Source organism: Agelaius tricolor, unplaced genomic scaffold (genome assembly GCF_023055355.1).
Source record: "Agelaius tricolor isolate 1412-34295 unplaced genomic scaffold, bAgeTri1.0.p SCAF_84, whole genome shotgun sequence".
NCBI lineage: Eukaryota > Metazoa > Chordata > Aves > Passeriformes > Icteridae > Agelaius > Agelaius tricolor.
Window position 1 is genome coordinate 295,671 of NW_027269344.1, and position 25,494 is coordinate 321,164.

The window sequence follows — 25,494 nt, forward strand, 5'->3', positions numbered from 1 at the left end:
TCATTTTTCAAAGGGAGATTTAAAATGTTTTCTTCATTGGTTGTTCAAGTATTTTCCTGATGTTATGAGGGAATTCATTCTAATGAGTTCTGGGACCATATAGGGAAAAGATTCTATGTTCTTTGAGTTAAAGGGGATCTTTCAGTGGGGAAATTTTATCCTTTGGCCTTATTGCTAAGTCTGTAGAAAATGTTGGGAAACATTCGGGACCCCAGTTTAACACCCCTTCTCCCCGTTCCTCCCCTCACATCCCTAAACTCTCTTCCCTGCCTCAGGGAGGATCGGGAGATGGATCCTGCCAGCAGGCGCAGGGTTGCTACCATCACCCTGACATCTCCCAGTGTCCTCTGTCCCCTCTCCAGGGCAGCACTGGCCATGCTGCCTTGGGCTCTCTCCTAACCCTCTTACCAATGCCCATGTACCCAGTTCTACCACCCCCAGTTGTTCTCCCAGACAGTGCTGGTACTGTGGCCAGCCCCGCCATCTTGTCTTTTCCCTCTCCAAGTTTTTCTGCCCTTTCTCCACAAAATGGTGCTGACCCCACAAAGGCAATGGCCATTTTGTCACCTCCCTGTTCTGCCAAAAACGACACCTCTGACCCTCCTCCCACTTCCTCTATTCCTGTAATCGCGCCCTGCCCCTCCCTTCTGTTTCAGGAAGTGTGTCCATGTTGGGACTTCCCCTCTCTATCGGGAATCCCCTCCCCATTGTGCCCACCAACCCTACCCCTTCCTCTCTTGACTCCTCCTGATGGTCCCTCCCATTCCCATTCCCACAACACTGGAGCCAGAAGTGGTGATGACAGAGACCAGAAGGAGCCCATATTGGCTTCCACAGCTGCCCACAAACAGGCAGATTCTGGCTGCCCCAAGAGGCTCCATGCAGTCATCAAGTGCCCTCCATCCTCCTCGGAGGATGAAAATAGGGATTCTGCAGACCCGGATTCCAGTCCTGAGTCTGAGGATCACTGGGCCAAGCTGCAGAGGGAAGCCACTGGGAGGGCTCAGAGCTCACCAAAAAGATTGTGGGCTTGCCAATTATATGTAAACACAGCAGAAGAGTGACTGCAATCAATTCCTGGGAACCGATCCCCTATGGGGAGTTGAAGGAGCTCTGCAAAGTGGCTAAGGAATATGGTTGGGGGTTGCATTTCTTAAAAAAATTTCTGGAAGCCACCTTCTCTGACCGTGTCTTGGTCGTGCATGAAAATAAAAATATCATGAATTGCCTACGCTCTCTGTGTCACAATCCATCCTTACGAACGGGTTTTGTGATTGTTCGTGGATTTGATCTCAGGGTGCAAAAAACCGACACGGCACAGGGGGGTTTGCAGTGATAATCAAAACAAATGCACCTTTATTGAATAACCAAATGCATTGGGGAGGAATTGGGGAAAAAAGGGAAAAATAAGGAAAAGAGGGAGGAAGAGAAAGGAAGGTATATAGCTACCAAACATAGAACAGCCAAGTCCTTTGATGTCCAGCCGATGGAGTTCACCAGGTCACGTCTGGGGAGATCTTGAAATCTCTCGCTAACTCAGAGGTTTTTTTTATGATAACTCTATTGAAAATTGTGAGGGAGTGGGGGAAACAGATACAATAAAGAATAGATGTAACAGGTAGTCCATGTTCTCAGCAGTAAACGAGAGCCATTGTGTTCTTGGTCCAGCGGTCACAACCTGCAGGCAAACATCTCGCTTTGGTCAGCTTGCCTCCCCCACACACCTGCCCCGGGCTGGGGGTTTCAGTGCCAGTCCTTGGAAGGAGCAGAGGGGCCTTTTCACATGGGGGTTTCATGTCTCACTCCTTGATGGAGAGGCTCCTTACATCTCAGTCTGTCTGTCACGGTGGTTGTAAAACAGGTGAGGGTCTTCTGTGGGGGACCACCCAAGACTCAGGAGAAGTCCAGCCAGGCTGAGAGGTGGGACAGCTTCCAAGGCTATTGCTGCAAAAAGGCAAGATGCCCCCTTCTTCTTTCATTGGGCTCAGTGCAGCATACAGCAAACAACACCTGTGAACAATAGCTTAGCACTGTGCTCAGGTCTCGGAGCCGTTGGCATGTAACTTTCTCCAACAGGGCCAGAAACTTCAGACAAGGGTCTTTTCTTCAGTGGTCCCCAATGACGATTGTGAGGCAGATGAGAGAAACTTTGGACAGAGTCTCACACCCCGGTCGAGTACATGCTGTGGGAGAGGCAGTAAAAAAGGCATCTCCAATCACTGGCGGACACATATTCAAAAGATGCCAACAAACCAAATTTAACCCTTGAATAAATGGCAGGAGAAGGTGACTTCCAGAAGCCACAAGACCAAGCAAAGGACTTACAAGAAGCTGCACTCAGTGGCATCACCACTGCTGCAAAGACATCCCTGCTCCTCACTCTTGACGACACCCTACATACACAGAGCTTCACTAACATTAAACAAGGGCAAGTGAAATTTTCATGAAATTTGTAGACAGACTTAAAGTTGCACTTGAGTGACAAATAGAAAGCCCAGAGGCCAAGAAGGAAGTGCTAAATAAAATGGCCTTGGCAAAGGCAAACAATGAGTGCAAAACAATATTAAGACCCAGAACCTACAATCAACCAGATGGACGAGGCCTGCACCAAATTATCTTCCACTGAACACACCGTGGCAAGGGCAATCTCTAAGGGAGAGGGCCTTTTTAACATCCCAAGACACTGCAAAATGTTTTAATTGTTGGGAACTGGGCCTTTTTTTGAAGGACTGTCCAGAATACAAAATGCCTAAAGACCAGCAGCCACCAAAGGGGTGCCATTCATCACACTGTATGCATTGCAACAGACATTCTAACAACTGTTCTCAGTTTTGTTATCACCAGTAACCTCACCACCACCAGCAGCATTATCAGCCAAAAAACTTCCAACAGACTGCAGGGTGGCCCCGTGTGAAGACAGCAAATGGAAAGCTGTTTCACTGTACCCTCCCCAGTATTCTGGAGGTCCAATACGTGGGAAATTCCCGCGGAGCTCTTCATACTCCGAACAACAGACCAGAGTGACCAAGGCTTTCCAGCAAGTTCAGGTCAGGACGTGACACCAACTGGTGAGTGCTTTGTCTATACAATTTGATGACTCTGCTTTCTATCGTATTCCCACCAGAAAATATGGACCCCTAGAGGGCCTGAGGGATGTGCTGGTAATAGGTAATGTATTCATGGACCAAATGAAATACATATTATAGTGGAAGTACAAACTGTTGGGCCAAGTGACGAAATCACAGTCACTTTCTGCTGCACAAAACCACCACACTTCCTGCACAGAGAGACTGTGATCGCCCAAGCCTTTTTATTGCCATTAAGCATAGACAATATCCCAGAGCACCCAATGGCATTCTGGGTTGAAATCATGGGCCAAGATAAGCCCCTTATAAAGTGCAGTCAGTTGAATAAAGGTAATGACATCCACCTACAAGGGATGGTGGACACAGGGGCCAACATTACTATCATTACACAACCTCAATGGCCCCTGAACCAGGAGCTGACTCCTGTCACTGGAGTCACCTCAGTGATTGGAGGAGCCGCCATCTCCATGAGGAGCGAGCGTATTATCACAACAGAGGGACTGGAGGGCCAAACTGCCACCATCAGGCCATTTGTAGTCAGGGCACTCACCACCCTGTGGGCCAGGGACCTGTTGTCCCAGTGGGGAGCTTGACTTGATATTCCACCTCTGTCCCGGGATTTCTATTTGGGGCCACTGCAGAGTGCACCACCCCACAATCACCTGGAAGACTGACACCCCACCGTGGGTGGATCAGTGGCCCCTCTCAACAGAGAAATTACATATCCTTGAGCTTCTTGTGGAAGAGCAGCTCTCCAAGGGCCACATTGTACCTTCCAACAGCCCTTGGAACTCCCCTGTCTTTGTTCTCAAAACACCTGGCAAGGACAGGTGGACACTCCTCCATGATCTTTGTAAAATTAACAAGGTCATTGAGGACATGGGTCCCTTGCAGCCTTCCTTCTCCGTCCTTGCTTCCTTGTGACTCGAGACTGGTGGTCGTTGATATCAAAGACTGCTTTTTCAACATCCCCCTCCATCCTCAAGATGCTCCCATATTCACCTTTTCCATCCCCTCCCTGAACAGACAGGCACCTCTGAAGCGGTACCACCGGTGAGTCCTCCCCCAAAGTGAGAAAAACTCCCCTATATATGCCAGTGGTACATGGCCCTTGTCCTATCTCCCATCCAAAGGACTCTCCCAGATGCCATTATCCTACATTATATGGATGGCATTCTGTCTTGGTTTGAAGACAGGTGTCTGCTAAGGAAGGCAGGAGCTTCCTGTGAAATGGAAAATGTAAACCCCCTCCCTCTGAATTATTATAATTTTGAAATTAAAAAGCTCTCGAGCAAAGATATGGGAATAACAGTTATTTACGAGGAAAACTAAAAATACAAACGCAATAGTACAAACAAAAAAACCCCACTGGCAGAGTCAGAATATGACCTGACACCCTGTGGGTCACAGTGGTGGTAGCAGTCCTATTAAATGGTGGCTGCAGTGCTCCTGCAGTGACAGGTGGGGTTTTGTTGAAGCAGTGATCCTGTAGAAGGGTGGAGTTTTCCTCTGAAGCTCCAGTGGTGGCGTAGATGGGCCTGGACTTCCTCTGGGAATGCAGTGGAAAAGAAAGCTGCTCCTCTGGGAATCCAGTGGGAAAAGGCTGTCTCTCTTCTTCCAAATGTCAAATTATATCCAGGTAGGAATGCTTGGCTCCTCCCTCTGGCCGGAGCATCTCACAATGGGATGATGAATTTTTCATCAGTCATGCAGTGACACTCAAGGGCCCAATAACAGAAGATATCTCCCAGAGGGGGGATTGTTGAGGAAGAGATAAAGTAAACTGTTGTAAGAGATGGTCTGAAGTTTCCCTCATTTGCCTCACGACCGTCACAAGGACAGAGAGGAAGACCCTGAAGACCCTGGCTGGAGTTCTGGCCTGGTTGGGGTGGATGCTCGCCAAGTGATTGTTTGCAGCTGTGCTTGCTGTGCCCCCACGTTACAACTGCTTCGAGCAGGGGCTGACAGGGAGCGGCTTGCTCTGTACACTTACACCTGCTTCACGATCCCTGCTCATCACAATGGCCCATGAATTTCCCCACCTCTTGGCCAGATGAACTTTCTGGGGTAACTCTGGTGATCCCCCCATAGAAGATCCCTCATCTGCCTCACAACCGCTGTAAGGGAAGCCCCCTCCCAAGGACTGAGACTGAGACCCTTAAAATTCTAACACAGGGGCGCGGGCCTGACTGAAGTGGGATGTTTGCCAAGTGTTGCCTGCAGGTGTGTTTGCTGCACCAAGACTGGTTTCTCATAGACACCAATCCTGAAAACAATGGGTCTCGCTCACCGCTGAGATTGATTTGTCCTGTTTTGGAACATGGACGTCTTACTCATTTTCAATAGACTAATTCTCCATTGTCTTTTTTCTGTTCTCCCTTTGGTGGATGACTATAAAAGACCCCTGAGTTATGCAAAGAATTTGAGATTCTCCCCAACGTGACAAGATGGATCTATTGGCTGGACCATGAGGATTTTGTCTCTCCGTTGGTAGCTATTCCCACCCCTGTCTTCTTCTCTCTCCCTCTATCCTTTATCTCCTTTCTAATCCTTCTATTGCTTCTGCGTGGGCACTCAATAAAAGGTGCATTTGTTTTGATCAAGACTGAAATCCCCTCTCTGTTGTTTTTGCACTCTGAGATCAGTTAATGAACCATCACAACTCCACTTGTACGAGTGGATCGTGACATTAAATTGCCGTCATGGACAGGATTCTGACAGACAGAGGGGTTTGCAGGGTTGTGTGTAGTCTGTAACAGGGGAAGGATGTTTCACTCCAGCCGCACCGAGCCCGATACCCTGAAAGGGGTGAGCGGTTGTCTAAAAAGGAAAGGGAGTGACTCAAATTTCCCACAAACTGCACATGCCTAGGTGAAAAGCACCCCCATCCTCAATTGAGGGCTCTGTCTTCAGAATTTCACAAAAGATCTCTTAGTGCAAAAAGGGAAACTGTTTTTGTGTATGTGTGAATCTGGACTGTCTGGGAAGTGAAGGGACTATTTGAAGTAACTGAGTAGAACCTCCCAGGCACATTTAGTCTCTTCACCCACCCAGGGAAGCAAGGGAAACACAGCAGAGGCTGTGTGGTTGTGTACCTTAAGTCTACACATCTCTGTCATGGTTTTGGTCCCTTCACAAAATGACGGAAAACCTCAGCACAAAAGTTGAAGCTGAATTTTATGCTCTACTAGCCAAACACAATGCCAAACCTTCTCCCGGAGGAGAAGAACGGGCACAAAGTAACTGATTTAATTTGGAAAATGTTATTGATAGAGTATGTTCTTTACAACATGAAATAAAATTTAAACTGGGCAAAAATAAAACTATTCTCTGCTCAGTTTTGGGAGCTTGTCTCACAGCAGCTATAAAAACTCTCTTAAAGTGAAGAAGTGAGGAAAAAGCTATAATGGACTCCCTTCAAAGCCTAGTTGAAATTTGGAAAAAAAATTAAATGAAGAAAGGAATGAGATCCATCTGTTACAAGCTGCCCTTAGAGAGGAACATGTTAAGAATTCACTGAATGCTGATTCCTCAACACAGGCAGAGGAAAAGAAACTCCTCACATTAAACAGATTTATCCCCATAAGGAACTAGAGGCAGCAAAAAAACTGTGGAGAAAACTGCTGCCCTCATTTGAGACCCTTGGTTAAAACAGAATATAATTATATTAATGATGAAGATTTTGAACCACATATCACAACTAAACAAATACCATTCAGCACTACCAAATTGGCTGAGCTGAAGAAAGAATTTGGGCGCCTCCCACAAGAATCGGAGATAGAATATGTCTTCCAAGTGTCCCTCACTGGTGAAGATCAAATTAAATTAACTGAACAGGTGGCCAGTGGGTACTGGGGACATGGAGTTTTCCTAACAACAGGAGATAAGCGTGACACGTGGTCCCTGACACAATGTGTGCCTTTCTGGGCCGGGGGAATTAATCCTTTGGAAAGGGGAGACCCTTTAGCTATAGTCAGTGCCCCCGACCAGCTTTTGGAAGGCGCCCACAAAGCCACCTGCCTGCAAATGATTCATGAAAAAGGTTGATTCCTGGTTTTCTGTCACCAATGCAATTACCTGTAAAGCCTGAAATTATGACTCCTTTAATTTGATGGCTTCCTAAACCTACAGCAATTATTTTACAGAAAACCATAATGGCCTTGGGTCCCATAGAGAGACTAGATAGATTCCTTGGTAACCCCACTGACCAAACTGAATCTACTGATCCTGGTTTCACTCCATACTCCATCCCCTCACAGCCCCCAGCTTCTCAATCTGATTCACCTGCCAGCAGCCGTAAAGTTTGGGCATGGAGCGAGGTTGCAGTAGATTTGATTAATTACAGTAGATGATATGGACCTGTAAAAACCCTGGAGGAGAAATCAGAAAAAACAAACGGTGTTTGGTTTATCAGGGCTCCTCACGGTGAAAATTTAGGGAAGGGAAAACAGATCTCTAACTGCCACCATTGGTGGTTGTTGGAAGTTAAAAGGGGGGTCCCCAGAGAGGTGATGGATGGTTTGCCCCTTGATAAATTACAGAAAATAATAACTAATTGGCACTATCGAAAACTGAATTTATCAGTTCAACCCAGTGCACCCCTCCCTTCTCAGAATCCAGCCAGTGAGCCAAAAGAAACCCTCTCCCAGCCTCTCTCTCAGAATTTAGGATGTGAGCCAAAGCAAACACAGAACCAGAGAAACTAGGCTCTCCATCCCTTATAGGTGAGCAAAGGGCTGGAGCATGGATGTATCTGAGAATGCTCACTAAACATAAATCAGGAGATATATTGATCACAGCTATCACAGGCCTCAAACAGGCACTTGTAACCTTTCTGATTGACACTGGGGCACAAATCTCTGCACTAACAAAAAGGATGCCCAGAAGTGTAGAATTGTTCCAACAAAGAAACAATGTTGTGCTTTAAATGCCCTAGGAACTACAGAATCTATGAATGTGGCCTTAGTAAAACTCATGCTCCATGGAGAGGAGAATCAATTAGTTGTCAAAATTGGGGATATTCCAAACAATTTATTAGGGATGGATGTTATTGCTGGGAGGCAGTGGGAAGATTCTGAGGGATTCCTGTGGTCATTTGGCGTGCCACGTCTTAACATTAGACTGCTCCAAGCTGCATCCTCCTCACTGTCTAGCAAAATTACTCATGTAAAACAATACCCTCTACCTTCTGGTGCCAAAGAGGGCATCAACTGGTTATACAGGACTTGTGAGACCAAGGAATAATAGTCAATACCCATTCTCTTTTCAACTTGCCAGTGTGGCCAGTTTGGAAACCCAATGAGAAGTGGAGGCTGACAGTAGACTTCTGCAGGCTTAATGCCAACACAGACCCTCTTACAGCAGCGGTCCCAAATTTGGCTGAATTAATGACATCAATTCAAGAAAAAGCTCACTCAATCATGGCAACTATAGATGTCAAAGACATGTTTTTTATGATACCCATACAACCAGAAGATATGGACCGTTTTTCCTTCACATGGAAAGGACAGCAATACACTTTCACTAGGCTTCCCCAAGGCTACAAACACTCCCCCACTTTGGCCCACCCTACTTTAGCCCAGGAATTAGAAAAAATACCCAAACCTGATCCTGTAGCTGTTTATCAATACATTGATGACATTCTGGGCTGGGGGGGGGGGGAGGGGGGGTGTGTGAAATAGAGGTAGTAGGGAAACATCAGCAGAAAATAATCTCTCACTTAGAAAGTCTTGATTTGCAGATGCCCCCAGAGAAAATTCAGAAGTCTTCTCAGGAAGTGAAGTTTTTGGGAATTTGCTGGAAAGGAGGTATGACATGTATTCCACCTGATATCCTAACCTCTTTAGATCAGATCAAAATGCCTGAATCCAGGAAAGATCTCCTGCAAGCTCTAGGATTATTAGTGTTCTGGAGAAAACACATTCCAGATCTTTCAATAATTGCTAGGCCCCTTCATGACTTGCTGAGCAAATGGGGTGAAATGGGATGGGACTCCTTCTCAGGAGGAAGCATTGCAATTGCTGTTTTTTGAAGCAACAGCTCACCAAGCACTGGACCCTATCCATCCCACAGATCCCTTTCAGCTGGAATGGGGATTTGGCTCCTCAGGGCTGTCAGTACAGCTACGGCAGCAGGGTCCTGAGGGTCCGATGTGTGGGAGGTTAAGATATTGCGATGTTACGGTCAGGCAGAACCCCTCCCCTTTTACTGTTACCTTTTACCGTTAACCCCTGTTATAAATGACCTGGTTCAACTGTTAATCAAGGCCATTTTACCGTCCACCACATTGGTGTGTGCGTGTACTTGGTCCGTGTGGCAAAGGTGCTGCCACCAAGCCGTTCTTGACCCAGGACCCCACGCCCCAAGTGGCGGCAACAAGTGGTGCCGAAACCCGGGACAATCCGGGAAGCAGGAACCACCTGGGCGAGTGAACAGCAGCTGGAGCAGCAGGACTGTCCCCGGCAGGGAGGACGCTCCCAGAGGACCGGCGAGAGGGGAAAGTCTCGCGCTTAGGACCGGCAAAGGAGGAAGTCTGGCGCCAAGGACCGGCGAAGGAGAAAATGGAGTACCTCCCAAAGGTCATTTTTAAAATTCATAGGCAGTGTGGCATAGACTGCGAGCCAGGAGATTTTATCCTTGTAGTGTCGAGGCTCCTGCGGATTGGGGTTATTGGGCAGCTGGTGGATATTTTCCACCTCGAAGTGTGGGATAGTTGTACCGGGGCCCTAGCAGAGGAGGCTTTGTCCTCAGGCTCGGGGCGAAATCTTAAATTATGGGGCAGAGTCACGCAGGCTCTGTGAAAAGTTCAGCAGGAGCAGGAAATGTGGAAAACCACACAGGACTGTTTGCAGGCAGGGCCCCGGCAGGGTGTGGGGGCGGCCGCGCAGACTGCGGGTGATCGTGAGTCTGCCGAGTGTGGGGATTTACAGCCGTGGGGATGCTCTTCGCAGCTCCCAAGCTCAGGCACGCTGGCTGAGGGGAAAAAGCGGTCATTTGGGACGGGCTGCTAGAGGAAGCGCGAAGTGCAGGCATTAACTTAGAGACATGGGGTGCTGCCATTGACTCGGAGGCGCGGGGCGCTGCCATTGACTCAGAGGCGCGGGGCACCGCCATTAACTCGGAGGCGTGGGGCGCTGCCATTGACTCAGAGTCCGAGGGAGCCTGGGCGGGGCCTCCGCCTTACGCGCCACGGGGTGGTGGGCGCCAGAAGGGGGGGATGCAGACACGGGCGTGATCGGCAGAGACGGAGAAGGTCTGCAGGACAGCGCAGACACGCGCAGGCAAAAAGGAAGGAAAAGACATGGAGGGGGAGCTGACGCTGCTTGAAGCATGGGGTGGAAATCTCATTACAAGGCACTGGCCTCCCCCAGCAGGAGGCAGGGCAAGCCTAGAGGGAGGGAGCAGCCCAATGCTAAGACAAAGGGGCGAGGTCGAAGCCTGACAGAGGGTTTTACCAATTCCATCCGGCCAAAAGATCAAGCGCGCATCCTAGCAACCGCCCTGCTGGCTTTAAATCAGTTCCCCAGGGGAGACGAGACAAAAAGTCCTGCCCAGAGGCACTGGGCCACCCGGACACTAGAGGAAGGCCCACAAGTCATGATTAAAAATTAGTTAGGAGAATGGGAAACGGGTTGGAGGCTGGTACTCACAGGGCGAGGGTACACAGCCGTCAAGAAAAATAGTAAAATTAAATGGTGCCCGCTTAAGTCGATAAAACTGGACCTTCAGGGCAAAAACTAATGAAATTTGTAAAGCTTGTTTTGCAGGACTGAATCCTCAGACGCCCCCATGGCCCGTATACCCCGCTTCCTAAAGGCTGTGACGAATCATCAAGCAGCCCGATGGCAGACCATACCGGGGTCGTGAAAAACTCAGTGACCAAACTAAAGGAGAGGCCGGCGCAGAGAAGGACTGGGGGAAAAAAGCTCAACAAAAATGTTATCAGTCATGGTTCACATAAATGTTTTTGAAAGTCTTGTTTTAAGTGGTATCCATCAAGTAGAGTTTGAACTCTGGCCAGGTTCTGGCTCTACTTGAATGGAATGATCGCCAATCAGCCCAGAGTTTTTCTGCGTCAAAAGGTTCAAAGGGAGTTTTGGAGAAACGTGAATCCAGACATGAGGTCTCAACATCACTCTTCTTTTAAGGTCAGCTGTCGCAGACTCTGGGAGGATAGTTCGGTGCTGTGGTAAATGTATGATTTCAAATCGTCAACTGTGTTAACAACTATCAGCCAAAAAACTGAGGAAGTCCTGCAAAGATATCCTAAGTCATGGTTCAGTCAGCCCCCATGACTGATTGCCCTTGGTTCTACCTTATTAGGCCCTATTAGTGATCTTGGACCTTATATTTCAAAGAAGTTAGCATTGTTTATTAAAAACCAGTTAGAAATAGTTACCATTTCACCATCCACCACATTGGTGAGTGCGTGTACTTGGTCTGTGTGGCAAAGGTGCTGCCACCGAGCCGTCCTTGACCCGGGACGCCACGCCCCAAGTGGTGGCAACACCGAGGAGGCCTGTTGGTTTCTATTCCTGTGGTTTCAAAGATGCTGAGAAAAGATACACTACCTGGGAAAAAGGATTGTTTGTGGTTAGCTTAGCTCTCATAGAAGTGGGAAAAATTGCACAACAACAACCAGTTGTCTTGAGAGGCCCTTTCAAAGTTATTAAGACAGTCACTACTGGGACCCCCCACCCCACCCCCGCCGACAGGGTTGCCCAAAGGGCCTCAGTTGCAAACTGGTATGCTCAGATTGAACATTACTGTAACATTTTCTCAATAACAGAAGGAGCTGTAAAAAATTTAGCGATCCAAGAAACTGAGAATTTGGGCAGCAGCCATGACAAACCTGCCTCTGTAATTAAAGTAGCCCCTCCTTTCTCCCCCAAACGATCAGCAAATTCTTGGTTCCCTGATGCCTCTGCTAAACAGGAGGGGAAGGTGTGGAGATACAGGGAAGCAGCCCTCCACATTTCCTCTGGTGAATGAATCATTATCGAGGGAGAAGGCAGTGCTCAGGTTGGGGAGCTGAGAGCTGTTTGGAGTGCTTTCCAACATGAGGTACAGAATACCTCTCCTGTCTGCATCTACACGGACTCCTATGCTGTGTATAAAGGATGTACTGAGTGGCTTCCTTTTTGGCAGCAAAATGATTGGGAAGGTAACAGAATTCCAGTATGGCAAAAGGAAAAGTGGCAAGAAATTTTAAACATCACAAGCCAAGGGAACCTTGTTGGGGTGGGCAGCCTTTCATCAGACAGATGGAAATCCAGCAGGAGAGTGGAACAATAAAGCTGATGATTTAGCAAGACTAAGTCCCCTGAAAAAGAACAAATTACAGAGGACTGGGATCAACTATTGTCGGGTTCGGCTCTCTGTCTCTGCCCCGACACAGGTAGGGTGGTTCTTGGGTGGCACGCACTTCAAAGGATGAGTCTGGACTCTTCAGCTTTTCGATCTTCAGATTGTTTATTGTTTCTTATCTACAAAATTTTCTGTCTGCCCAACAGAGGTCTGATCTGCAAGGCAGCCAAGGGCACTCGTGACCACCCACGGGGCGGTCATGTCTTTTATACTAAAATCTATGTACATGATATTTACTTTTATTTTCCAATACTTTTCACCCATATTGGCAAGTACACCTTCACCATAAACCAATCCCCAAGTGCCAACATCACCACAGGAGATGGAAGACAAGAAGAAGAAAGAAGAAGGACGAGACACGCCCTGATCCCTCCATCTTGTCTCCATAACCCCCCTGTACCAAAAACCTTAAAGTTTATATTTCACCCTATAAATGTGTCCCTTTTACACCCTTCACTCTAAAGTGATTCTCATGTGCTCAAACTGCTGTCACTTCTGTGGATGGATCAAAATCAAGCCACCAAGCACTCTTGGCAACATTCCAGGATTTCCGAGACCCCCAAGGGTTCTCCTGGCATCTCTGGACAACAGGAGCGATGTGCTGAGTTCTCACAAACTATTAGAATAGCTGCATGTAAAAAGACAGCACACAGGTGTGAAAGATTTGTACAAGGAAGCTCTGGCCCAGCGTTGGCCTGTCACCAAGGAAAGGTGTAAAACATGCGTATCAACCTGTGAGCAATCGCAGACTGGAGACTGGAGAGACATCCTTTGGAAGATGACCCTCTGCATTTCAGAAAGGGTAAAGGCTTATGGGACGCGTGGCAGGTAGACTATATTGGACCCTTTAAGAAGTCAGGAGTTAAACACTTTGTGCTGGTAGGAGTAGAAATTGTATCTGGGATGGTCCAGGCCAATGCTTTTAAAAGAGCTACAGGAAATAATACTGTTAAAGCATTGCAGGGATGGTTTGGAATTTTCCCAAAACCACAGGAAATTCAATCTGATAATGGGTCCCACTTCACTGCTAGAATTGTACAGGATTAGGCAAAAAATGAAGGAATTAAATGGACTTTTCATACCCCTTACTACTCTCAGGCTAACGGGATCGTGGAAAGGACCAATGGTCTTTTGGAATGACTTTTGAAACCAGAGGAGGGAAATTGGGATGTTCGGTTATGGGAAGCTGTGAAAAGTGTGAATGACAGATGGGGGGGTAAATGGGTGTCCCAAAATCACTGCCTTTTGCCCCATAGCTCCAAGCATAATTGCCTCTCTAGGGAGACCAGATGATTTCAAGATTCCAGCATATTACCCTGGACAACCTGTTCTGGTGGACCTCCCTACTGTAGGGGAACTACCACTAGTGCTAAAAACCCCTCTGAATAAACATGCATGGGTAGCCTCTGATGCTCTAGGGAGAGAGCATCGGATAAATACACACTGGATAATTCCATCCTTCTAACTTTTTCTGTCCCTTAGTGGCAGGATTCTGTTGTGTTTACTTTTACAGAAGAACCCTGAGGGACATGAGGATCATCTGAACCATGATAACACTGGTGATACTTTTCTGCATCCTACCACAATTCCGTGGACAGAATCCTGCTGAGTGGTCGTGGTCTGAAGCTACCATCCATCACACTAATGTTCTAGGATCATATCCCAAGGGTCACCACCTGAACCTAGAGCCTATAGTGCTGCATGACTCTGAGATATATCGCCCAAGTGAGTGGGGATGGGATCAGAAGGACTGGACTAGAGCCCTAACTGGAACAATTGGTGAGTCGATTGTGGTAGCGTGCAGAAAAGTGGAAGGATCTCTCTATGAGAAAGCCACCTCCATTGCAGGTGCTGGAAATTTTTTAGAACCAGATGGAAAAAACTATTTGCACATCCCTACAACAGAACTGTGTCCTACGACAAAGTGGGAGTGTACCAAACAAATTCCCCTCACTCTGTGCTGCTGGCAGGAGTACGTTGGTAACTACACTTTAGGCCCCAGAACCAACAATGCAATTACAAAGGATTGTAGAAATTAATCAACTGACTGCTGGCATAATTTTACTTTAGCCAAACCAACTTATGTGACACGCCGTTGGCAAAATAACTTGACAAATCCATAAAGTTTAAAAGGCCTAGTTTACAAACTTAAGATAAATGCTATAACAAAGCCCACACTGAGTACAGTAGTCACACCCCAGTGGGTAGAAAGGACTGAGAGCACCCTTAGTCAACTTGATACTGAATGGCCTTGGTCCCAGGCTTTTGTTCATTTTTCCAGATCCATGGGAAACGTGAGGGATTTAAACCTATCAACTGTCATTATGCATGAAAATCAGATATACACTAGGCAGGAATGGGAAAACCAAAAAACCTGGCAGCTTCAAGGGATAGTGGGGAAAAAAATTAGTATAGGATCCGAATGATTAACGGAACTACCCATAGAAACGCAACCTCAATCGGTGTTTTGACAGATCAAACAAATAAGCATGAAAAGGTTTGTACGCACCCAAGCTTACAGGATTGTTGGCACAATTTTACATTGGCACAAACCATAGAAGTGGTTTGTCTTTGGTCCAAAAAATGTAGGCCTGTAGGGCCTACATTTTAAGTTTATAGTAAATGCTATAGCCCAACTTGTTACAATTTACACCACCACCACTCCAGCCCAACCACCGCTTATGCTTAGCCCAAGAATTTTTGAAAATGGACCAGATATAATTAGGAAAACAGGACAACAACAAATACTGTTCAATCCAGCATGGTTCTCTTAAACAAGTCAAATTGCTGATGCAAAGTAATGTCTCAGAAATTCAGCCGGCCTGTTCGCCTTTTTTGCAAACTTCCTTTGAGGGTTGGATGACCTGGTTGCAAAAGCGGAACTCTTTTAAAAGACGGACGCTAAGAGACATAACCGGTGTTGTGGGAACAGGATTGGGAATTCTAAAGAGTATTGATTCAGAAGTATTAATGAATAAAATGGGCTGCTACAACTAGAGATTTGACCAAGTTACAACAACTACTGCAGTCATTGGCTTTAGGAACACACCAGTGGCTGCTATCAAACATTTTGACAAATTGGGAAAAGGTAAATGTAAATGACCACAAATTGGTAAATGATGCACTCGGTGCTACACAAAACAACATTTCTTTGGCTCTCAGCTGTATCCAGGCACAATTGTGGATGCAGTCAGTTGCTGCCTCAATGATAAGAGAAGGTGAAGAAGGCACTTTTCCTACTGAAATTGGGAAAATAATTTGGGACAGTGCCACTGATTTTGAAAGAGAATTCCAATCCTGGTGGAACTTAGTGAATTCAACTTACAATCCCATTACAAACACAGCCATGGCTTTTGTGTTAACCATACGTAATGCCTCAGTGCATTTGATATTTCCTATGATTGCATTAGGGCTGAATCATGATGGAGCTGTTCTCTATCCTTATGAGCATTGGGAATGGGCCCGTCAAATTGGTGAGAAATGGCAAACTGTTAATTTAGAATCTTGTCTTGTCCGAGAACAACAAGGGCTCATCTGTGAAAGCAATGCAATCATAGCTCAAGACATTTGTTTAGACACAGAGCAAAATATCTGTCATTTTGAAATTCATCCTAATGAGACTTCTGAAACAGTCCTTATATATATAGGCAATAGATGTGCATGCTTCAGACCTGCTTGTGATTTTGTATTTGTAGAGAATGTTGTAGTAGATACTAAAAATTATTCAAATTTTTGTGCTTGTAACTTTACCAAGATTACAGGATGGGATTTCTCTTATGAAGCTCCAGTTACCTCTCACTACCTATTGCAATCCAACTACACACTGATTCACAAACTGATGCCTACTCCTATTGGGATGGATCTCACTTTGGTAAGACAACTGCTGCTCCATCGAGACTTAGTTGAAATCCTTGAGAAGATTGAGAAAAACGCACAGAAAGCCCTGGTGACTGCTCATCACAATGTGAGACAGATACCCCGTGTCATGGAATGGGTGGAGAAAGATGCCGAGCACAGGGGGTGGGATACTCTTTTAGGTGGTCTCCTACTGCCACGGGTGTCCTGAGCAGTCTGTGTCATCCCATTGTTATCCTTTTGATACCAATTCTGCTTGGTTTTATTTTATCAGCAGTCCCATTCGTTATGAATTGGAGCATGAAACAGCTGACAAGATTGACGTCTATAGTTCATGCACACAACTTGGCTGATGTCCTATGCACTGTGAACATCCCCAAGACTTTGACACAAGGCAATTATGAATGAAGCATATGTGTTTTGGAATAATCCTAATTTCCATTTATGATTTTGTGGGAATTACTTTTGATTTTTAGTGAATTGGTTTAGAAAATCATTTTAAAGTTAGTGCTTATATTATGATTTGTTTATTGCTTTTGCTTTTGATATTTGTGATTTGTTTTGACCATTTGAGAATGGTTATAAAAATAATACTATTTTAATTAATTAACCATTTGAAAATAGTTATAAAATTGATACTGTTGTGATCAATATTAATTATGTTTGTTTATTGTCTCTCTTTTTTTTCCCCTCTTCTTCCTATCCTTTCTTTTCCTCCTTTCTCTCTCTCTCTCTCTCTCTGTCATGCTGTCCCTATTTTTCCGGGTTCTACTACCAACGTACAGCGAGTCATGAAGACCTATCAGCGACACTCCAGAGCCCTGCTGATGACGATCCCTTCAAGACAATTGTGAGTCACAGGGTCGTGTAAGAGTCTGTCTGAAATATCCCTCATCTGCCTCACGATCGTCATTGGGGACCACTGAAAATCTCGGGCTTTGTAGGAGAAAGTTACACAAGCCAAAGGCTTCGAGACCTGAGAGCACAATGTTAGGTTATTGTTATCACAGGTGTTGTTAGCTGTATGCTACACTGAGCCCAATGAGAAGAAGAAGGAAGCACCGTGCCCTTTTTGCAACAACAGCCTTGGGAGCTGTCCCACCTCTCGGCCTGGCTGGACTTCTCCTGAGTTCTGGGTGGTCCCCCACAGAAGACCCTCACCTGTTTTACAACCACCGTGAGAGACAGACTGAGATGTAAGGAGCCTCTCCATCAAGGACTGAGACACGAAACCCCCATGTGAAAAGGCCCCTCTGCTCCTTCCAAGGACTGGCACTGAAACCCCCAGCCCGGGGCAGGTGTGTGGGGGAGGCAAGCTGACCAAAGCGAGATGTTTGCCTGCAGGTTGTGACCGCTGGACCAAGAAGACAATGGCTCTCGTTTACTGCTGAGAACATGGACTACCTGTTACATCTATTCCTTATTGTATCTGTTTCCCCTTTTCACAATTTCCAATAGAGTTATCCTAATAAAAACCTCTGAGTTAGCCAGAGATTTCAAGATCTCCCCGACATAACAGGCGGATCTTCGACTGGACTGGACCAAAGGACTTCGTCTCTATGTTTGGTAGCTCTATCCCCCTCTTTCTCTCTCTCTCTCTTTTGTCTCTCTCTTCCTCTATCTTTTTCTCTCCCTTAATCCCTCTCTCACATTTTGCAGTGGTCATTCAATAAAGGTGCATTTGTTTCGATTATCATTGCAAACCCCCTTGTACCGTGTTGGTTCTTTTTGCACCCTGAGATCAAATCCACAAACCATCACGAAACCCGTCTGTTAGGACGGATCGTGACACCCCCCGAAGAACCCTCCCCAAATTCCCCCCCAAAGCCCCCCCAGCACCCCCAGACCCCGCTAAAACCCCCTCAAGTTCCCCCCAGACCCTCCCCAAATCCCCCCAAACGTCCTCAAGACCCCTCCCCAAATTCCCCTTACGACCCCTCCAGGACCCCTCACCTGTTCCTGCGCCTCCTCAGCAGCTCCCGGAGCCCCCCGTCCTCTCCCAGCGCCTCCCCTGCTCTCTCCAGCGCCTCCTGCAGGACCCGCCCGAGCCCGGGGTGGCTCCCGGGGGTCCCCGAGGGGGTCCCGGGGGGCGGAGGAGGTGGAAGGGGGGCGCCCGCTCCATGCCCGGCCCCGGGGTCAGGGGGCGCCGCTTCAGGCTCGGCTCTGATTGGCTGGAGCGGCGCGGGGAGGGCAGGAGTTGCAATGGAAAGACGCCCGGTGATTGGTTGTTTCCGTCGAGGGCGTGGTGATTGACAGGAGAGGGGCAGGAGAGGCGGGCTTTGCTGAGGAGAGGTGCGCGATGATTGGTTAGTTCAGCTCGAGAGAGGCGGGCATTGCTGAGGGGAGACCTGCGGTGATTGGTTGGTTCGGCACATCAGAGGCGGGCGTATCTGACGGGAGGTATGCGGTGATTGGTTGGATTGGCGCACGGGGAGGCCGGTGTTCCTGAGGGGAGGTGATTGGATGGTTTGGGGCGGGGCGTCCGCTATTGGCTGGGAAAAGTCCGGAATTTTTAAGAGAACATTCCCGGTTTTCTGGGGAAAACCTCTCAGATTATTAAGGAAAAATTCCCGTTTTTTGAAGGAGAAACATTCCCTGATTTTTTGACACCACATGACCCCCAATAACCCAAATAACCCCGAAACACTCGAAATAAACCCCAAATAACCCTAAAAAAACCCAAACAATACCTAAAAGTCTGCCAAATAACCCCAAACAAATCCAAATAACCCCAAAAAACAGAAAAACCCTCAAATTAAACATAAAAACCCCCAAATGATTTCAAGTACACCTAAAAAAAAAACATGTACACCAACATAAACCCCAAGAACCCCAAATAATTCCAAATAAGCCCAAATTAACCCAAATAACCCAAAATAATTCCAAAGAACCCCAAATAAATAGAAATAAACCAAGTAAAACCCAAGATAAACCCCAAATAGTCCATAAATAACCATAAATAAACCCCAAACAAACCCTAAATAAACCCAAATAAACCCCAAGTAAGCCCAGTTCCTCCTGTCCCCACGCCAAAACAGATCCCGACCAATCAGAACGCGCAGCACTGATGACAATCCAGTTGCTGGGCAGAAACTCAGAGCACCGGCCGCGCTCAGCGATTTTCAGCGAATCCGCGCCCGGCCCGACTCTGACTCATCAGTTGCCAGGCACAGTCAAGGCCTCTCACGGCGTTCAACAATCAGAGACTGCGCGGGGTAATTTCCAGCCAATCAGAGCGTGTCTCGCTGATGACTCATCAGTTGCGAGGAGAGGAATTTGGGGACCGGGGGAAGGTGACCCTGAGGATGGGCTGGGGGCCCCAAATTAATCCAAAACGGGGTCGGGACCCCAAAACGGAGCAGGAGGGGCCTGGACCTCCAAATTGAGCTGAGAAGGGGATGGGACACCCTAAATTGATCTGGAAGGGGGGTGGGACCCCCAAACAGGATGAAGCCAATTTTGCTCCTGGAATATGTAAAGTAGTTTATGGATATGCAAAAAGTCTATGAATATGCAACAGGCTGATGTCATGGGAGACAAGGACCATCCAGCAAAGGTTGTTATGGCCACTGAGACCTCCGAGTTATTTCCGGGGACACCCTTAATTAATCTGGTTTTAATTCCATCAGTCTGTTGCATATTCATAGACCCTCATGCATATCGATAAACTCATTTACATATTTCAGGAACTATTTTACATGTCCCGTCTTTGGGAGTGTCTCCCCATTTCAGGAGCCTCCACTGAAATGGAAAATGTAAACCTCCTCCCTTAGAAGACGAAGAAGAAGAAGAAGAAAAGAAGAAGAAGAAGAAGAAGGAGAAGGAGAAGGAGAAGGAGAAGGAGAAGGAGAAGAAAAGCTGAAATTTTGGGAATCCAGTGGGAAAATGGCTGATCCTCTGGGAATCCATTTCTTACCCCCCAAAGACAGGGCAAAGGCAGGGCAGTGGGGTTTTTATAGGGTATCCCAAGGGTGGAGTTGGGGTTTGGGTCAGGGGAGGAATTCTTAGCAACACAAGAAGGATGAGATCAAATTCCTGCCTCTTAGCAACAGCAGCATTCCACACAGAACGTGTCCCCAAATCCTAAATTTCCTCTAAAACAACTGAGAAATTATGGAACTGCAGATATATTCGATCAATTTCCTTCATCTAACCCAGTTTGGGGTGTTTTTCAAGGATGAAGGTGAAGCAGAGGAAAATTAAGGCCAAACCAAAAGGAGAAGGAGCCAGGTGTGTTCCCAACATGGATCACAGGGAATGTGCGTGACCAGGGCTGTGCCCAAAGTGCCTCCTCCAGTGGGGGATGGAGCTGGAGCTGCGCACGAAGCTCTGCCCGCACTCGGGGCACTCGCAGGGCTTCCTTTACCGGTGCCTCCGTTGGTGTTGGGTCAAGTTAGAGCTGCTGGAGAAGCTCTTCCCACACTGGGGACACTCGTAGGGCCTCTCCCCTGTGTGGACGTGCTGGTGGGTGACGAGGGTGGAGTTGTGCTTGAATCCCTTCCCACAGTCAAAGCACTGGAAGGGCCTCTCCTCTGTGTGAATCCGATAGTGCAGGAGGAGATGGGAGCTGGTCTGAATCTCTTCCCACACTCCCCACACTCGTAGGGCCGTTCCCCAGTGTGGATCCTCTGGTGCTTGATCAGGTCGCAGTTCCACCTGAAGCTCTTCCCAATCTCCATGCACGTGTGAGGCTTCTTCCCATCGTGGAGCTGCTCATGGAGCACCAGCTCCGAGCTCTGGCTCCATCTCCGGCCGCCTTCCCGGCCCAGGCTGGCTCTTTCCCCCTCACATCCCCGCCATCTGCGTTTGCAGCCCCTCCTCGTGCGGCAGCTCCGGGCCTTTTCCTCCCCGTTGGCTTCCTGCGCCGTGGAGCCGCTCAAAACGGCCTCTGCCACCAGGTTCTGCCGCGGGCATTTGTCCTCCCTGCTCTCCATGCTCAGCTCCTGCTCTGGGGGAGGAAGGACAAGGACAGCATGGGATTTGCCTCCGTGCCACAGGCAAGGGCAAGGAGATCCCCCCAGGGCTGAGCTGCAGCCGGGGGCCCTGCTGGGCTGGGAGATGGAGCAGCACAGAGGGGAAAGGGGCACTCATCGCCAGCTCGGGGCTGTGCACAAATCACAAACAGGACTGGACTGCTAGGAACGTGTCTTGAGCTGTTTTATTTCCCAGCATCTGTCTCATTACTTGGTTATGACAATGGTAAGTTGCCAGTTGCTCACATCACAGGTAGCAGACAAAGAACTTCATGTTAAAATTTATTTTAAAAGGTTTTTGACCAATCACGGAAAGCAAAGCCATACTGACAGTAGTTCTATCCAAGAACTATAAGCACATTGACGGTTAAAACAATGCTCCCTTATTTCAAATACAATACCTGCTTGTAAGCCTTAAAACACAATGCACAGAGCTCCACTATTAAGCTTGGAACTTCCTAATATCTTTCTAGATACACTTTTCTGCAGGTTAGGGAGTTATTCTAGATAAGTGTTAATGCACAGACCATTGTTCTATTTCTCCCTACTTTCTACTTCTTATATAACTTTTCTGCTGACCAATCTTATGGTTACTGCAAAGCTCTAATCAGTTCTACTGTCTCTGAGGCTTGTCTTTTGAAGCTTTTCCAAAACCCTGTGATTTTAAGCATTCAACAGACACTGATTTCCTCCTCACCTGCCTCAGTGACCCAGGGCATCTTCCTCTTCCTTGCAGCCTCCCAAGTGTTGGCAATGGGAAATCCTGGTTTGGGGAAAACAAGGGATGAGCACGTTGAGTTTGATGGTTCCTCTGCCCGAGTCCATCTCTACAAGTCAGAGGCCATCTGGGCTCCAGAAAAACCTCCCAAACACCAAGATTCAGCCCTGAAAAAGCCACCCAGGAGTTCCCTGTCCCTGGTCCCTCCCCTCTGGTGTTCGGGGGTTCCACCCTGTCCCAGCTACTGGGGTCACGCTTGGATTGGGGATCCCCCTTCTCCTCGGTGCCCGCCCTGCCCAGGCTGCTGGCAGTCCCAGCAATCCCAAAAGCTCCCCCCGCTTCGCTCTCCCCATTTCGGGATGCCGGGGCTGTTTGGGCTCCCAGGCTCCCTTCTCCCCTCATTCTCTGCTCTGGGCTGCAGCGGCTCCAAGGAGTCCCCCCTGCCCCTCTCCAGGCTCTTGAGGCTCCCGCCAATGGCGGCGCTCCCCCCTCTCTGGGCTCCCCACTTTGGGCTCCTGGGGCACACAGGGCTCTGCTCCTCCAGGCTGCCTCTGCCGGCAGCCGCCACCGCCACCCCCCGATGTCCCCCCAAGGGGCCTTTTCCACTCAGCCTTGGACTTCTTCATTCTCCAAACATCCCCCCAAAAACCCAACCCAGGGACCCTCTGGATATCTGGGCCGAGCTCCCCCTCCCCGTTCACCGGCACGATGGGGGAGGCGATGATCCCACAGGTGGGGGCTGCGAATTCAGGCAGGGATCGAAGGCGTGGTTCCCTCAGTTCAGCCTTGATCCGCTTTTGTCCCTCCTCTTCCATCCCTCCTCCCCCTGCTCCTCCCCCCTAGCCCCACCTCCTTTTCCCCCTTCATCCCTGCCCTTCCCTCCTTCCTCCTCCCCCAGCAGCAGCCACACCCTCGGTGCCCGTTCCCGCAGCCCTCGCAGCCTGCGGCAGGAGCGGGGATGGAGCCGGGACGGGTCGGGATGGGCAGCGCGGGGCTCTCGGCTGCTCCCAGCCGCTGCAGGCGGGGGGAACCCGGCCCGGGCCAAAGGAGAGGCAAACTGGGCAAACTGGGGGCTGCACATCCAAACTGGGCCTTGCTGGGGACCCTGCCTGGCCACTGCCAGCCCTTGGGGCTCCTCCCGGCACATCCGCCAGGGGGGAACGCACACAGGGCTGGGGGATCCCAGCAGCGGCAGCACTGCCCGGGACTGGGCTGCACTGGGACCGTACTGGGAGTGACTGGGACTGTACTGGGCTTGTACTGACATCATACTGGGATCATACTGGGAGTGACTGGGACTGTACTGGGCTTGTACTGACATCATACTGGGATCATACTGGGAGTGACTGGGACTGTACTGGGCTTGTACTGACATCATACTGGGATCATACTGCCATGCCAGGGCACACTGTGATTGCACTAATGGAGAGTGGGATCATACTGGGATCATACTGGGATTGTACTGGGAGTGAGTAGGAGCCTGCAGGGGGCAACTGAGACCACGTTAGGGGCAAATGGGATATACTGGGAGTGACTGGGAGACACTGTGAGCAACTGGGAACATACTAGGACCAACTGAAAGGAACTGGGTGCATACTGGGGGTGATTGGAAACTGCTGGGCTTACACGGGGATGAACTGGGATCATGGCTGGAGGTGACTGGGATCCTACTGGCAGTGAGTGCCACTACACTGAGGCTGACTGCGAGTGCTTGTGAGCAAATGGGATCATACTGGAAGGAACTGGAAAGATGCTGGAGATAACTGGGGTACACTGGGATATACTGGGAACGACTGGAAGGAAAGTGAGGGTGAAAGAGAGCAACTGGAACCATGTAGCGCAAAACTGGTTTATTCTGGCAGAGACTGGGAGCACACTGGGCTCATATCTGGATCATACTGGGAGTGACTGGACTAATACTGGGAGTGACTGAGTGTCACAGTGAGCACACCCTGCACAGCATCCCCCATACTGGGCCTGACTGGGAGCCACTGGGAGCAAATGGCATCGTACTGGGACTCACTGAGTTGATTGAGGAAGCAACTGGAACCATGCTGGCGGCAGCTGGGACCATGCTGGGAGAGACTGGAAGTAAGTGGGATTATAATTGTGAAAAGTGCATATTTTGTGATTGGGTTTTCGCCAATATGAAAATGAATATTATACATCTTGTGTTAGAAACTAATGCTGTATTAATTCTCTTAAGAAGTGGGTTAAATACAGTTTTTAGTTATTACAAAATATTAAAATAGAAACTATGTTTGGTAAGAGACTTTCTTTAAAGAAAGGACTTGCAGCGAGATAGCAGCCCCAGGACACCTAAATCATTCAGAGAAAAAGAATTTATTGCCCTCTTATCAGAAGAAATGAACTTCTTCCTGCCTCGAAGGCGCTGTTAGGATTCAGAGGAAGAAGGTGGCACTGACTAGAATCCCATGTTTGAATGGAATTTATGCATCATGTATGAAGTGTACGAATATGCAACAGGCTATTGTTTTTAAGGGTTAATCCTTTGTTAACAGGTGTCCTTTTTAGGGCTTGTGCTGCCCAGAAAAAGGTACCCGGACTCCATAACACTTTGTATTTGTTGTCTCATATTGTCCTAATTCAAATTGTCCAAATTTTTATTACTCTAATAGTATTACTATTATGATAATTATTTTATTACTATTAAACTTTTAAAATTTTAAAAACAAGTGATTGGCATTTTTCACAATTTGGTAGCAGAGGATGGTTACCAACACCTCGCTGCCGGTGCTTCAGGAGAGTCAGAGTGGGGAAGGTGCCCCCTGCCCTCTTCGGCAGCCTCGCTCTGTTTGCCCTGGGGTGACCGACAGACGCAGGTTATGGTGGACAAAAGGAGACAATAAAACAAAGACAACGGAAAAAGGCTCCCTACAACCACAGCAATTGGCCCCCTAAGAGTAGTAATGTGCACGAAGAACATGGGAAGGAAAAGGGATTGGTAAGTATTTCTCAGGGGGGATGAATGTGAGTGAATGAGAGGCGGGCTGGTTGTGCCAGACCTGCCAAGTGAGTGCTGGAGTCTCCCATGCTGCGTTTCTGACTTTCCACGGTAAGTGGCTGTCGCAGACATCTTTCATAAAAAATCCTTTCTTAGGATTTTTCCTTGTGAGAAGCTGCAGTTTCAGCAACCAAAGTAAACAATGGTTATCTGCTGCTGTGGAATGCAACAGGTGGACCCGTGATTGGTCTCCTGTGGGTGTTTGGATTTCTTGACCACTCATGGCAGAGCTGGCTCTTGCTCTCTGTCTGAGACACAGATCTTTGTTATTCATTCTTTTCTATTCTTAGCTTAGCTAGCTTCTCAAGAAACCTTTTCCTTTCTATTGCTTTTTAGTATAGTCTAATGTAACATATATCATAAAATAATAAATCAAGCCTTCTGATCATGGAGTCAACATTCTCGTCTCTTCTTCATCCTGAAAACCCTTGTGACTACAGTCACAAGTGGCCAGTAAAGAGACAAAGTGAA

General features: G+C 48.0%; 1 protein-coding gene and 2 pseudogenes across 1 annotated transcript in view; 2 read left to right on the top strand and 1 right to left on the bottom strand.

The window, feature by feature from the left end:
• The window catches only part of LOC139585528 (uncharacterized), a 69,575-nt pseudogene that overhangs the window by 28,509 nt on the left and 15,572 nt on the right, over window positions 1-25,494 (bottom strand).
• The window catches only part of LOC139585527 (uncharacterized), a 69,246-nt gene that overhangs the window by 27,191 nt on the left and 16,561 nt on the right, over window positions 1-25,494 (top strand). The gene's annotated exons all lie outside the window — the stretch shown is intronic.
• Window positions 6,287-8,315, top strand: LOC139585553 (uncharacterized; annotated as a pseudogene).